Source organism: Pteropus vampyrus, unplaced genomic scaffold (genome assembly GCF_000151845.1).
Source record: "Pteropus vampyrus isolate Shadow unplaced genomic scaffold, Pvam_2.0 Scaffold651, whole genome shotgun sequence".
Classification (NCBI taxonomy): domain Eukaryota; kingdom Metazoa; phylum Chordata; class Mammalia; order Chiroptera; family Pteropodidae; genus Pteropus; species Pteropus vampyrus.
The window spans coordinates 306310-323117 of NW_011889432.1; the positions used below are offsets into that span (position 1 = coordinate 306310).

General features: G+C 34.4%; 1 protein-coding gene and 1 non-coding gene across 4 annotated transcripts in view; one reads left to right on the plus strand and one right to left on the minus strand.

Annotated features, from left to right (window-relative positions):
- The window catches only part of KLF8 (Kruppel like factor 8), a 239265-nt gene that overhangs the window by 44390 nt on the left and 178067 nt on the right, over positions 1-16808 (plus strand). The window lies entirely within an intron of this gene.
- LOC111733825 lies at positions 1019-1125 on the minus strand. Its single transcript, XR_002778191.1, has one exon. It is a non-coding gene; the product is annotated as a U6 spliceosomal RNA (small nuclear RNA).

Genomic DNA, 16808 nt, shown 5'->3' on the forward strand with positions numbered 1-16808 from the left:
AAAAAAAATGAATTTATTTATTTAAATTAGTTTCAAGTATACAGTACATTGGTTAGACTTCTATAATTTTCATAAAACGATACCCCCAATTGCTCCCTCCTTCCCCTTGTCCTCTACTTAGCCATCATATTAATGGTAACTGCAGTCCCTCTTCCATGCTCCCCCTGCCCAACTATCAACTACTAATATGTACATCTTTAACCCTTCATCCCTTTCCCCAGCCTTCCAACACTCGTCCCCTCTGTCCGTCTCCAAATTGTCCACTATATTTGTGAGTCTGTTTTTGATTAGTTTGTTCTTTTTGTTCCTTAGTTATCATATATAAGTGAAATCCTATGGTATCTTTCTTTGTCTGACTTATTTCACTCAGCATAATAACCTCAGGTCCATCCATGTTGTTGCAAATGGTAGGATTTCATTTTTTAATGGCTGAGTTATATTCCAATGTATATGTGAACCATAATTTCTTTATCCAATCATCCATTGTTGGGCATTTAGGTTCCTTCCACATCTTGGCTATTGTAAATTTTGCTGCTATGAATATTGGAGTACATAGATCTTTACGAATTATTGTTTTGTTATTCTTTGGATAAATACCCAGAAGTGCAATTTCTGGGTCAAAAAGTATATCCATTTTTAATTTTTTGAGGAATTTTCATATTGTTTTTCATAGCAGCTATACCAATTTGCAATCCCACCAACAATGTATGAGGGTTCCCTTTTCTTCCCATCCTCACCAACACTTGCTGTTTTTTGATTTATCGATGACAGCCATTCTGATAGGTTTCAGGTGATATCTCATTGTGGTTTTAATTTGCATTTCTCTGATGATTAGTGACCTTGAGCATCTTTTCATATATCTGTTAGCCATCTGTATTTCCTCTTTTGAGAGGTATCTGTTCAGGTCATCTGCCCATTTTTTAATTGGATTGTTTGATTTTTTATTGTTGAGTTGTATAAGTTCTTTATAAATTTTGGATATTAACCCCTTATCAGATGTATCATTAATGAATATCTTAAAAATATGGAACATTTCACAAATTTGCATATCATCCATGTGCAGGGGCCATGCTAATCTTCTCTGTATCATTCCAATTTTAGTATACGTGCTGCCAAAGCGAGCACCTATTCTGTTCTTTTTGAGGGTTTCAGTCTCCTTGCTAAAGTTCTCATCATGCTCATCTAGTCATTTTTTCAATTCTTGAAATTGTTTATATGACTCGTTTTAAATTCACTGAATTTTTTCAGAAGTACAATCCTGAATTATATGTCATTTAAGTCACATATTTTATGTCTGTAAGCTTATTTACTGGAGATTTTTCTTTTTCTTTCTGAGATGCCTTTTCACCTTGGTTATTCATAGTGTTTAATGGACTATTTCTCTACTTGGGCATTAATGGAAATGCATTTTGCTTTTTCTCCAGAAAGAATATTTATTATATAAAGTTCTCTCTTTAGCCTGTTGCAAAGAAGGCGCTTTTCTTTTGGTTTCCAGTAGCTGGTGTCTAAGCCTCTTGGATCCCTGCTTTATATAAAGTCTTAGTAATGCCTCTTTATTTTCTCGTAGATATCTAATTACTCTTGCTACCCTCATTCTCAGTCCCTGTCAGTGTCAGCGACAGTTTCGATAGCGTTTGCTCTGATTCTCCAGGGACTCTTCACTTTTCAGACTTGGAGGACATGTGAGGATCAGTCTTCTGGATTGGGGGTTGGGGGCTGCAGCTCAGCCTCAGTTTTGCAACCGTGGCTGATAAAAATCAACTCTGCCATCCCGCTTCTCTGCTTTCTGCCCTGATGACTGCGCCTTGCCGCTAGCTGCATGGAGCTCACAGCTGTCCCAGGCAGTGCCGTTCAGGAAATTTTCCGCACCTTCTCCCCCTGTCACTCCCATAGGGAGCTCAGGTGGCTGGGAGAGGCAGCTTCCCTATTTCTCACAGTCCACCACCCAACACCAGGGGTTCTGACCTGTTGTAGTTCTTATGTGCAGATCCCATGCTCAGACATGCTGGTGTGCAGTTTGGGTGTTTTTTGTTGAATTTTAGATGTTCCGCTTATTGTTGTTTCAAAGGGAATGATCTGGAGATGTCTCTCACTCTGCCATGTTTCTCCAGACTTCTTCATACTTTGTTTATCCAATTGTCTGTTGATGGGCATTTAGGTTGCTTCCATATCTTGAGTATTGTAAATTTTGCTGCCACGAATATTGAGGTGCATAGATCTTTACAAATTATTGTTTTGGCTTTCTTTTAATAAATACCCAGAAGTACAATTGTTGGGTCCAAAGATATATCCATTTTTAATTTTTTGAGAAACCTCCAGACTGTTTTCTGTAGCAGCTGTACCAATTTTCTATCCCACCAACGATGTATGAGGGTTCCCTTTTCTCCGTATCCTCACCAACACTAGTTAATCTTTGATTTATTGATGATAGCTGTTCTGACAGGTGTGAGGTGACATCTCATTATGGTTTTAAGTTGCATTTCTCTGATGACTAGTGAACTTGAGCATCTTTTCATATGTCTATCGGCCATCTGTATTTCCTCTTTTGAGAAGTATCCGTTCAGATCTTCTACCCATTTTTTAATTGGATTGGTTGTTTTTGTTTTTGTTTTTGTTTGTATCATTAGCAAATATCTTCTCCCAAACTGTTGGTTGTCTTTTTGTTTTGTTGATGGTTTCCTTTGATGTAGTCCCATTTGTTAATTTTTGTTTTGTTTCCCTTGCCCAAGGAGATATATCCGAAAAGAAATTCCTGTTAGTAATATCAGAGAGTTTACTGCCTATGCTTTCTTCTAGAAGTTTTATGGTTTTGGGTCTTAACATTTAAATCTTTAATCCATTTTTAGTACATTTTTGTATATGTTGTAAGAAGGTGGTCCAGCTTCTTTTTTTGGATGTATCTGTTCAATTTTCCCAGCACCATTTATAGAAGAGACTGTCTTTATCACATTGTATATTCTTACCTCCTTTGTAATTTATTAAGTGGGAATATAGGTGTGGATTTATTTCCGTGCTCTCTATTGTGTTCCATTGATCAATGTATCTGTTTTTATGCCAGTACCATGCTGTTTTGATTACTGTAGCCTTGTAGTATAGTTTGATATCAGGTAATGTGATACCTTCAACTTTGTTCTTCTTTCTCAAGATTGCCTTGGATATTCGGGGTTTTTTTATGGCTCCATATAAATATTAGGATTATTTGTTCTAGCTCTCTGATAAATACCATTGGTATTTTGATATGGATTGCATTGAATCTATAGATTGCTTTTGTTATTATGTCCATTTTAATGATGTTTATTCTTCCTACCCATGAACACGGTATATGCTTCCATTTATTTGTATCTTCTTCAATTTCCTTTTTCAATGACTTATAATTTTCTGAAAACAGGTCTTTTACCTCCTTGGTTAATTCGATTCCCAGGTATTTTATAGTTTTCAATACAAGTGTAAATGAGATTGTTTTCTTAATTTGTCTTTCTGAAAAAAATAAAAAGCTGTTATTACTTTTTAAATCTTTGTCACTTTCCTCTCTCCCTATCGGAGGTTATGAATTCCAATGCTTTTGATTGAGGCCATTCATGCACTTTTGTGAGGTAAATGAGTGAAGTAGGCAGGCAAATACATTATTCGTCTAAAGGAGATAACTTATTCTTGTCGCACTGGGATGAAGTTTCTAGCATTTCCAGATCTTATTTTTCAAGTTAATGTGAAAATCTATGTTGTTGTACATAAATAACTCCAAATATGGATACTCATTATTATTTTTTAAAATATTTGGACAAACAAATCAAAACAAAACAAAACAAAAACAAAAACAAAAAACAAACAAAAAAACAACCTAAAATGTCACCCCATTAAATTTAATAAAAACAACCTAAAAACAACCTAAAAGCAATCTAAAAAAACAAAACTACTTTCTGGCTAATGGGCCTCCAGCTTGCAACCTCTGAATGAAATCCAAATTTCTTAAACTTGAATTTGATATCTTATTTTTTTAGAAAACATTGTTTTCTTCTCTCATAGTGGTATCAATCAAACTTCTTGGTTGCAGACCATTGAAACCAGTCTGTCTGACTTTAGCAGATGAAGAATTTCTAGAAGGGGTACTGAGTAACTGGTAGAATTATTAGGGATCCTGGGGAATCAAATTTAGAAAACAAGCAAAAACCAAGCACTATCACCATAATTTCACTGTATGAGCCATCTGACATAGATACTGATGTTGCAACCACAGATACTGAATGCCACAGCTGGCACCAATGCCATCTCTGTCAATGGTCCTTGCCATTGGGATTATTACAACTGCTATTTCTTAAAAAATGTACACTTTTCTCTTTTTGTTTCATTGCATCATCTCCTCCAGAATCAAATGTCCTGGGCAGGAGAAACCATGTGATTAGCTGGATTCAGGTTATGTACCCATCCATCATGCTTTAGCAGCCTGAGGATGGGTTAAAGTAAGTATCTGCATCTGTGCTCATCCTTTCTTCATTCTCTCTTGTCATGATGGAAGAAGAGATTCTTCTTTATATGGCCAATCATTTAGTTGTGCATTAGATCCTACTCCTGCCTTCTTAGAAACCTTACTTTTTCTTTCTTTTATATCTTCAACTTCTCTGTTTCTATAGAAGCTTCTTTATCAGTAAATATACATGCTGTAGTCTCTCCTATCTTAAAAAAATTAAATCACCCCTCTCCCCATTAACGAACTAGTAAATCCATGCATTCTCTTCAGCCATATTTCTCAAAAAGTTGTATACATTCACTGGGTATTGCCTCAGCTCTCATTTACTCAACCTACCAGTCTTGCTTCAGCCCACAACACCCTACCAAAACTGTCTTTGTAGAGGTTATCAGTGACTTCCTTTTTACTCAGTGGACACATGTCAGTGCTCACTGTCTATTTCTAAATACAATTTGATGGGGTTCATTACTCCTTCCTTCTTAAAACATTAACTAGTGTCCTTAATAGCTTCCTCAATTATATTCTTGCAACTCATTATCCTCATAATAGTCAATAAGATCTTTTCAAATTAGACATCATTATTAACCAATGTCACCCCATTAAATTTAATAAAAAATAAAGAAAACACATTAGACATCAGATCATTTTACCCCTGAATCAGAATCTTTCTTCAAAAACTTCCCATTGCTCTTGGAATGAAGTTCAGACTTTTTACGAAGGCCCATCTAGAAAAGCCCTGAATTTTCAAGGACAGAAAGGAAGGAAGGAGAGGTGAAACAATTTTGAAAATCTATAAACAAATAATGGTTTTCCTTTTAATTATCTCTACCCCTCTAACATCATCTTGTATCACTCTTTCCTTTACTCACTTTATTCCAGCCATATTGTTCCTCTTGTAATGGTTTGATGTTCTATGATCCTTTTTATATCAAGGCCTTTGTACTTAACTGTTCTCTTTGCCTGGTATGCTCTCTATCCAATTCTTCACCTCCTTTTTCTTAATTCCTACTCATCTTTTTTTTTTTTTTTTTAAACTCAAAGATCATGTTGTCACTGAAACTGTCTCTAACCCCTGAACTTGGTCAGGGCTCCCCATGGTTCATTCTCATTGCACCTTGTACTTCTCATTTTTAGCACATATAATATTTTAGTTAATTAGTGTTAATTTTTAGCATCTACCTTCCCCCATTAGACTTGCCTTCCCTGAGAGCAAGGACTATTTTTGTTTTATTTATCAAAATACTTAAAAATTGTTTGTCCACATGGTTGACATTCAGAAAATACTGGTCGAATCAATTAATAGGTATCCCTAAAGCACTTATAGGTTTTAGTACAGAATAGATACTCAGTAAATACCTGTTGAATGAATGAATGCATAGATGAAGGTATGATGTTCTAAGTTGTTATGCTAGTCCTATAAACTGCACCTTAGTCTAATAACTAATCTTAGTCCTGTTTACTCCCATGACTTTGAAGGATCCATAAGGCTATCAGTCTAATTCAGAATGACTTTCTTTTCAGATATCTAGTTTGTGCTTAGACCGATGGGATTCAAAAGAAAGAGAATATTCTTTCTCTGTTTATTGGGGGAATATGAACACTTATGAAACAAAAAAGGACAATCTAAGATGTGTATGATAAACAATATAAAAGCATGGCAGTATGGTATCATTGAAAAAGTCCTGGACAAGAGGATTGAAGACCTCATTTCTAATTAGACATGGTTGATTTTCATCTCTGGCCTATTTTCTCATGCTCTTTTTTTCACTCCTCTTCCTGGTAGCTTATTTTAACAACTTTATAAAACAGATTTATGTTTTGCTATAATTTTGCTTATCATGGGCTTTTACTGTCTCTCCTTTTAACAATCTGTTTTAACCATTTTTTCCTTACTCTTTGTAGCCCGAAAATTATTCTTCGTGACAGGACAAAAAAAAAAAAAAAATGAAGTAAAATGGAAGGTGAGGAACAACTTTCCCTATGTCATTTATCAAATTTATACCACTAACCTTGTGCATTTTTTCTACCCATTCCTTGCTTGTTTTTCTCTGAATATAACCAAAGCATGGTTTTTCATTACCCATATTATTATTTTTGCATGCCTTGCGTGCATACTGGGCCTTATTCATTTATACTCCTTTGAATTATGGAGAGAGATCAGCTCCAGTTTCTTTTCACAGTAAATGGTAGAAGAAACTATCTGGAGCAGAGATAAAGAAAGAAGAGATAAAGTGATTTGCAGAAAAGACAGTAATACTTATAGAGTAGTTGTAAAAGTTTAAATGTGTCAGTAAATGTCAAGTGTTTGGAATAATGCTTATCACATAATAAATACTTAATAAATGTTGGCTAGTACTCTTTGAATGGTAACTATGATGCTGGTTACATCAGTAAGGGTTCCAGCAGAAAAATAAATGCCACACTCATATTGAGTAATTTGAGGACAGTTTGATAATGGAACTACTTACAAAAATATGAACAAGGGATAGGGAAACCACAAAGGATAATGTAATACTCTGGGAATAATAGCAGTATGTGCTATTAATACCCCTAGGCTTAAAAGGGTACAAGTAGGAAGTGATTCCTGTAACTCAGAATGAGTAGCCGCAGCTATTAGAGTGGGCTGTGATATTTGGTTGAAGGAAGTAGCTAGCTTATAAGCATCTTGCAGGGTAGAAGCTGGGAGAATAAATGTCTCAACCACATTCTACTCTCTCCTTCCAAATTCTTGCTGGTACCTCTAATTGGCTAAACCTCAACCAAAAGCAAGAGAAGAATGGAGCCTGTTGATGGAGTTCATATAAGTACATGTAAGTTAGCCTCCTGAGACACAAAGCAGGATGGAGACAGGTGAGAGGTGGATCTTGGATCTGGAAGACAAAACAAAAAATACCACCATAACTATGACATAAGTATTGAAGGTATAATCTTTTAGGTATAGAAGATAAGCTGTAAGGATTGATGGTGTGACGAAAAAGTCACCTGTACAAACATATATTTCTGTGAGAAGATATATATTTAAGTGCACACATAAAAGTCACCCACTTTGCCTCAGGGTTTAATTAATGACCCTAACCCAGAACGCAGCTCTGATGGAAGCTTGTATATATACCTATAAAGGTTATACTTATCTTTCTCTAGACATTTTTCAGTCATAATACCTCAGACATGTCTTGAAATTCTCTTTGTACCTTTTTAAAGCGGCAGCTATATTGCTGGTATTTAAGAGATGACTCAGGAAGGAGGTATATAAAAGAGAGAAGGTTGTTTCACCAGCTGGTACTAGAAAAACAACATCAGGCTTAAATAGTCAACCTTGTACACCTCTCTTCCTCCACCACTATCTTTCCTACTATTCCACTCTTCTATCACCAAGGACCGATAATAATACTAATGATAATAATTAAGAGGTAAATTGTGCTAGAAGACTTTAGAGAACTCTGATTTGTTAGAAATCAAGGACAGTTTTAAGAGCAAAATGAAATGTGAGCTAGGCTTTTAAAAATATGTAAAAACAGTATTTTTGTATTTTCGTATCTCCTTTTATTTTTTATATGATTTAAAAGATAAATGCATAAACAATAATTATACATCTATGTTAATGGGAACACAGTGGATAAACATGTACTTTTCCACATGTATAAAGATATCCTTTGTTGCTGCTGTTGTTATTAATAGTACAACTTATATATTTCAAGAGGACACAAAATTAGCATTTACAATCTTTTAAGATAAACTACTTTTTAATGGGAGCTTGGTCTCTAGTACTTTGAGGTTCACAAGACATATCTAGAAAACTTACTACTGTGAAAAATGAAGACTGCTGAGATCAAATGGGAGAAGGGACTGTGTGTGTGTATTGATTACTATCTGTCCTTCAAACATTGGAAAAGGTTTCATATTTTGTTTATTTAAATATCATTAGGCACAGAAGCTTTTGCAGGACAACTTTGATGATATATGAATTTTGTCATTTTGCTAGCACTGACATGGCTCTCAGGTCCACTACTCTTAGATCTATTAACCCATTTGTTATTCTTGTTATAACTCTTACAAAGTGGAATACTTCTTACAAGAATGAGCTTCATATCCACTCTCTATTTTTAAGACTTTATATTTGATTTTCATAAATTTTTCAAGACATATATTGCAATGACATCTTATAATTTTTGTTTGAGATAAGAGCACTTAACATGAGATCTACCCTCCTGTTAATTGTGACAGCATAATGTCCTCAATGTTTACCCATGTTGTCACATATGGCAGGATTTCCTTATATTTTAAGGCTGAATACTGTTCCATGGTATGTATGTATATATATGAAGCATATATATATATATGAAAATTTTTTTTATCCATTTATGTACACATGGATGTTTCAGATGGACTTTTAGGTTGTTTCCACACTTTGGCTATTGTGAATATTACTGCAATGAACATGGGATCACATATATCTGTCATCCTGATAGTAATCATTTTGGATAAATAACCAGAGGTGGCATAACTACATCATATGGTAGTTCTATATTTAAGTTTTTGAAGAATCTTCATACTCTTTTCTATACTGGCTACACATAATTACATTCCCACCTTAGGGAATGAAGGGTTCCAGTTTCTCCATATCCTTGCCAAAACTTGTCTTTTTAAAAGACAATAGTCATTCTAACAGATGTAAGGTGATATGTCATTATGCTTTTGATTTGCATTTCCCTGATGATTAGTTATGTTGAACATTGAGTACTTTTTTACATACCTGTTATTCATTTGTATGCCACCTTTGGAGAAATGTTCTCCAAAGTGCTTTGCCCATTTAAATTTTTTTTGCTAATGAGTTGAAGCAATTTATTCTATATTTTGTATATTAACCCCTTATCAGATATATGGCTTACACATATTTCTCCCATTCTCTAGATTGCCTCTGTACTCTGTTAATCATTTTCTCTGCTGAGCAGAAGCTTTTTTAGTTTAATATAGTCTCACTTGTCTAATTTTGCTTTTGTTTCTCGTACTTTTGGTATCACATCCAAGAAATTATTTCCAAGACCGATGTCATAAAGGTTTTCCCCTTAATTTTCTTCAAGGCATTTTGTAGTTTCAGGTATCACATTTAAGTCTTTAATTTTGAGTTGATTTTTGTTTATGGTGTAAGATAAGGGTTCAATTTAATTATTTTGCACATGGATATCCAATTTTCCCAGCATCATGTGTAGAAGAGATTATCTTTTACCCATTGTGTATTTTGGGGGTCCTTGTTGAAGATTAGTTGATTGTATATGCGTGTGTTTATTCCTGTGGTCTCTATTCCATTGTTCTATATGTCTATTGTATGTTAGTACTATACTTTTTTACAGTTTTTAAAAACAGCTATGGTAAGATTCACATACTATACAAATCATCCATTTTATGTGTATAGTTCAAGGTTTTTAAAAATATATATTCACAGATATGTATAGCTATCACCACAGTCATTTTTAGTACATTTTTATCACCTCAAATAAAAATCTTGTAACCTTAGCCATCACTTCACTACCTTCATCCACCACAGCCCTAAGAAACTACTAATGTACTTTCTGTCTCTATAGATTTGTCTATTTTGTACATTTTATGTAAATGGAAACATATGGTCAGAAGCCCTACAAGCTAAATTTCACCCAGTAACTATTTTGACTCTAAACAAGAGCCTGGCACTGATAAACATCCTGTGGTGGTGAGATGTTGAAATTTCTATTTAAAATAATTAATGGATAGCACTCTTTACCCAGGAGCCAAAAAAAAAAAATCCCTGGAGACTTGATTAAATCCCCTCAAGAGATAACCTTGTTAAACTTAAGTGAGAGAGAGTAATGCTATGTGGGGCTGATTAATATAGACTTTCTCCTTGAAAGTACCCTTACAACAGCCACCAGGAGAGTAGGGCACATTATATGACAATATGACCAATTCATCAAGAGTATATGACATTCAACAATTGTCCTACTAGCCATATATTCAAGAAAATTGAAAAAATACATATCTACACAAAAATGTGTACATGAACATTCACAGCAGCATTATTCATAATAGCCAAAAAGTAGAAACAACCCAAATATCCATCAAGTGGTAAATGCATTAACAGAGTATTGTGTATCAATACCATAAAAATATTATTTGGCCATAAAAAGGAAAGAAGTACTGATACACGCTACTTTAGAGATGAACCTTGATATCATGCTAACTGAAAGAAACAAGTACTATAAACAAGTAAGAAAAAAGTACTATACTGTTTTAGTTACTGTAGATTTGTAATATATTTCAAAATCAGGAAGTGTATTATCTCCAGCTTTGTTCTTCTTACTTAGAATTACTTTGACTATTCAGGAATTTTGTTGTTCCACATGAATTTTTGGATTGTTTTTTCTATTTATGTAAAAAATAGGATTTTGATAGGGATTGCACTGAATCTATAAATTGCTTTGTGTAGTGTGGACATTTTAACAATATTAAGTCTTCCAATTCATGAACATGGGGTGACTTTTCATTTATTTTTGTCTTCTTTTAATTTCTTTCATCAATGTTTTGTAGTTTTCAGAGTATAAGTCTTTCACTTCTTAAAGTTTGTTCCTAAGTATTTTATTCTTTTGATGCTATTGTAAATGGGAATGTTTTCTTAATTTCCTTTTTGGATGGTTCATTGTTAGTGTACTGAAACACAATTGACTTTTGGATGTCGATTTTGTATCCCAACACTTTACTGAATTAATTTATTAGTTCTAAAAGTGGTTTTCTTTCTTTTTTTTTTCAGAGTCTTTAGGATTTTCTATACATAAGATCACGTCATTTACAAATGGAACTAATTTAACTTAATTATTCTTTGGATGCCTTTAATTTTTTTCCTGCCTAATTTCTTTGGTTATGACCTCTAGTACTATATTGAATAGAAGTGGTAACAGTGGCCATCCATTCCTTGTACCTGATCTTAGAAGAAAAGCTTTGTATTTTTTACCATTGTGTATGATGTTAACTATAGGTTTTCCATATACAGCTTTTATTATGTTGAATTTATTTTTTCCTATTCCTAGTTTGTTGAGAGTTGTTATCACGAAAGAATGTTGAATTTTGCCATATGACTTTCGGCATTCGTTGAGATGATCTTGCAATTTTTATTCTTCTGTTAATTTGGTATGTCATATTGATTACTTTTCGTATGTTAAAACATCCTTGAACACAGAGTTAAATTCCACTTGGTCATGGGTGTATGGTCCTGTTAATGTGCTGTTGAATTTGGTTTCCTAGTACTTTCTGGAGGATTTGAAAAAAATCTTCACGTAGATGAAAATCTACATATGTCAGGATAATTGGCCTATAATTTCTTGTCATGCCTTTGATGTTGGTATTAGAGTAATGTTGACATTATAAAATAAGTACGAAGCACTCTCTCCTGTTCTAATTTTTGGAAAAGTTTAAGAAGGATTGGCCTTAATTCTACTATAAATGTTTAATAGAATTCTCCAGGGAAGCCATCTAGTCCTGAGTTTTTCTTTATTAGCAGTTTTATAACATACCAATTTAATATCCTTACTAGTCATAGGTCTGTTCAGATTTTTTATTTATTAATGATTCAGGCTTGGTGGATTGTATATTTCTAGAAATTTATCCATTTCTTCTAGGTTTTCTAAAACTTGTCATGTAGTTTTTCGTAGTACTCATTTATATTTTTATTTCTGTGATGTCAATTATGATGTCTCCTCTTTCATTTCAACTTTTATTTGAGTCTTCTCTCTCTCTTTAATATACCCAATGGTCTGCCAATTTTGTTTGTCTTTCAAAAACACAGACTCTTACTTTTGTTGGTCTCTTTTCTTTTTTTGTATCTTCTTGAAAAAATATTAAGTCCTTTGGCGATTTAAAAATTATTGATATTTTCTTTTTGTTTTCTTTTTGCTTTACTTCTTTATTTTTATTTTCAATTAGAGTTGACATTCAGTATTATTTTATATTAGTTACAAGTATACAAGTATACAGGTATACAGCTGAGTGGTTAGACTTTTATATAATTTATAAAGTGATCCCCTCAATTAGTCTAGTACTCACCAGGAATTATACATAATTATTAGAATAATATTGACTTTATTACCTATGCTTTACTTCACATCCCCATGACTATTTTGTAACTACTAATTTGTACTTCTTTATCCCTTTACCTTTTTCACCCTGCCCCCCAACCACCCTCCCATCAGAAAATCACAAGTTTGTTCTCTGTATCTATGAGTCTGTTTCTGTTTTGTTTGTTCATTTGTATGGTCCTTTAGATTCCACATATAAGTGAAATCATATGGTATTTGTATTTCTCTGACTTATTTCACTTAGTATAATACCCTCTAGATCCATCTATGTCATCACAAATGGTAAGATTTCATTTTTTAATAGTGGAGTAATATTCTATTGTATGTATGTACCACCTCTTCTTTATCCAGTTGTCTATTGATGGGCATTTAGGTTGCTTCTATATCTTGGCTCTTATAAATAATGCTGAAAATGGACATAGAGGTGCATATATAATTTCGAATTAGTGTTTTGGTTTTCTTTGGATAAATAGCCAGAAGTGGAATTGGTAGGTCATAAGGTAGTTCCATTTTTAATTTTTTGAGGAAACTCCAAACTGTTTTCCATAGTGGCTGTACCAGTTTGCAGTCCCACCAACAGTGCACAGAGTTTCCCTTTTCGCCACATCCTCGCCAACACTTGTTTTTTGATTTGATGACGATAACCATTCTGACAGCTATGAGATAATAATTCATTGTAGATTAAATTTTCATTCTCTGGTGATAAGTGACATTGAGCATCTTTTCATATCTCTTGGCTATCTGTATGTCCTCTTGAGAGAAATGCCAATTCAGCTCCTTTGCTCATTTTTTTTATTTGATTGTTTTTTTGTTTTTTTGTTTTTTTTTGTTTTTTTGTTTTTTTTTTGTTTTTTGTTTTTTTTGCCGTTGAATTGTGTGAGTTCCTTATAAATTTTGGATATTAACCTCTTATTAGATGTATCATAGGCAAATATCTTCTCCCATTCAGTATTTTGTCTTTTCATTTTGTTGATAGTTTCCTTTGCTGTGCAAAAACTTTTTAGTTTCAGAGAGAGAAAAAAATGGCATTGATGAAAGTGGCTCAGTTCATCCCTCTTGTGACCAAATCAAAGTTGTGACAGAAACAAGGAGCAAACAGTGAGGAAAATCGCCAGGGATCTAGATGAACAAGGCTTACAAATAAGGAAAGAAATAAGAAATAACCCTGCGACTAGAGGAGATAGGACAGGGCAAGGACATGAGACTGCCCATTCCCGAATGGCTGAGTGGGACAGAGGCCATAGCAACGGCAGCCAGCAGCTGCTGATACCTCTTAAAGGGGAGGTGTCCGCGAGCAGACTTTTGTGGTGATGGACCTGCTTGCTCTGAGCACCAGCACTGGGATAGCTGCTTGAGGGTCACCAGGGACTTACAGGGGGACACTGAGCTGTCGGAATGAGGGCCGGAGGCGAGACTTATTCTATATAGAATACCAGCAGTATCCATTGTTCCTCTCGAGTCCTCCCCCCTCCCAGTGTGCAGACTCAGTGCTTCCATAGTGGAGAGTTCATCAAACTGGATGACAGAGGTCACTCTGCTGAGAGGATTCCCTGAAACTCTGCCTCCCCCAACCAGGGCCCCAGCCAGGCCACATATACGTGTGTCCTTGGTGAGTCAGGCGCTCCTTGCTGAGTAGCACCAAGACTCACAGTGGTGGGAGCTGACCTCAGTTTCTGGTGTGGTCTTTTGAGGCAGTTATAAGCACAGAATCTGTGGATTGCTTGCTGAATCTTAATAGGTGGCCCCAGAGGGGCACAGGCTGGGGCTAAATTTGGCCTGCATCCGAACTCCTCTCAGGACTGTGCCACTGGATACCAACTTCACAAATCCACACTAATAAGACTGGGAGACTTAGGAGCTTTGTTTAATACATAGAAACAGAAACAGAAAGGTAGCCAAAATGGGAAGACAAAAAAGCAGAACCCATATGAGAAAACAGAACAGAGATCCAGGAATAATGGAGTCAAGCAATCTAACAGATGCTTCTTTATCTGGTTATAAAGATGCTCAATGAATGTAGGGGAAGAATAGATGAATTCAGTGAGAACTTTAACAAAGAGATAAAAAAACATAAAAATGGAAATGGAAATTATAAATTGGAACCAGTCAGAAGTAAAGAACATATCTGAGATGAAAAGCTTATTAAATGGAATAAACAGAATGAATAAAGAAGAGGATCAAATGAACTATACAGAGGATGTGGGACCAGGGACACTCAATCAGAATGGCAAGAAAAATGAACCCAAGATTATAATAATAATTTAAGGAGCCTATGGGACACTATAAAATGTAAAAAATATCCATGTCATAGGGGTACTGGAAGGAAAACAAGACGATGAAGAGCTATTTGAAGAAATAATGATGGAAAACTTCTCTAACCTGGTGAAGGAAATAGACATAAAACCCCAAGAAGTTCAGAGAGTCTCAGAAAACCAGGAACCCAAAGAGGCTCACTCCAAGACACATCATAATTAAAATACCAAAGGTTAAATACAAAGAGAGAATCTTAAAAGCAGCAAGAGAAAAGCAGTTAGTTACCTATAAGGGAGAACCCATAAAATTGGCAGCTGATTTCTCAAAATAAACTATGCAAGACAATACGGCTTGGCACAAAATATTCCATGTGATGAAAACCCAGGATCTACAACCAAGAATACTTTATCCAGCAGGAAATGTTGGAGGGACTTCTTTAAGAAGAAAAAAAAACATGTATCAAAAACAGGAATAAAGAATGGTAATAACTACATTCCTATCAACAAATACCTGAAATGGAAAAGATTTAAATGCTTCAACCAAAAGGTAGAGTGGCTGAATGGATAAGATAACAAGACCCCTACATATGCCTCCTACAAGAGACTCAGTTCAAATTAAAAGACACACACAGACTAAATAGGAGGGAATGGAAAAATATATTGCCTTGATAGATCTAGAGGATATTGTGCTGAATGAAATGAGTTGGATAGAGAAAGACAAATATCACATGATTTCATGTACATGTGGAAACTAAAGATCAAAATAAACAACAACAAGAACAAAAGTGGAAATAAATTCGTAGATACAGAGAATATTTTGAGGGCTAGTAGATGGGAGGTGGGTTGGGGGATTGGCAAAAAAAGGCAAAGTGATTAAGAGATACAAATAGTTTCAGAATAGACATGGAGATGTAGAGTGTAGCATGGGGAAGGTGGTTAATAATGTTGTAATATATATGTAAGGGGGAAGAGGCCTACTAAATTTAGTGGGGTGATTGCTTTGCGAGTTACGTGTATCTCTGATCACTGTACTATACAACTATGCCAACTATAATTGAAAAAATAACTCATTTAATTGTACAATGTAAATACAAGCAATTAATCATTTATTATATTTCAATATAGCTGGAAAAGAAAAAAATCACATTTTTAGTTTGATATAGTCCCATTTATTTATTTATTTTTGGTTCCCTTGCTAAAGAAGATACTGCCTATAAATTCTTCAAGGTGTTTTATGATTTAAGAACTTACATTTCAGTCTTTAATACATTTAGAGTTTATTCTTGTATATGGTGTAAGAAAGTGGTCCTGTTTGATTTTTTTGCATATATCTGTCCAATTTACCCAACACCACTTATTGAATAGATTGTCTATACATTACTGTATATTCTTGCCTCCTTTGTCATGGAGTAAATGACCATGTAGGCGTGGGTTTATTTCTGGACTCTTTGTTCTGTTCCATTGATCTATGTGTCTGTTTTTATGCCAGTACCATGCCGTTTTGATTACTATAGCCTTGCAGTATAGTCTGATATCAGGTAGTGATATTTCCAACTTTGTTCTTCTTTCTCAAGATTGCCATGGCTTTTCAGAGTCTTTTAGGTTCCATATAAATTTGAGCATTATTTGTTCTAGTTCTCTGGAAAACAACATTGCTGTTTTGATAGGGATTGCATTGAATCTATACATTGCTTTGGATAGTATGGCCATTTTAATGATGTTAATTCTTCCTATCCATGAGCACAATATATACTTCCATTTATTTGTAACTTCTTCCATTTTTCTCTTCAATATCTAATAATGTTCTCATTACAGGTCTTTTACCTTCATGGTTAAATTTATTTCTAAGTTCTTTGATACAGTTGTAAATGGGACTGTTTTCTTAATTTATTTTTCTGATAGTTTTTTTTACTGGTGTATAAAAATTCAACTGATTTTGGAATATTAATTTTGTATCCTGCTACTTTACTGAATTCATTTATCTCCTCT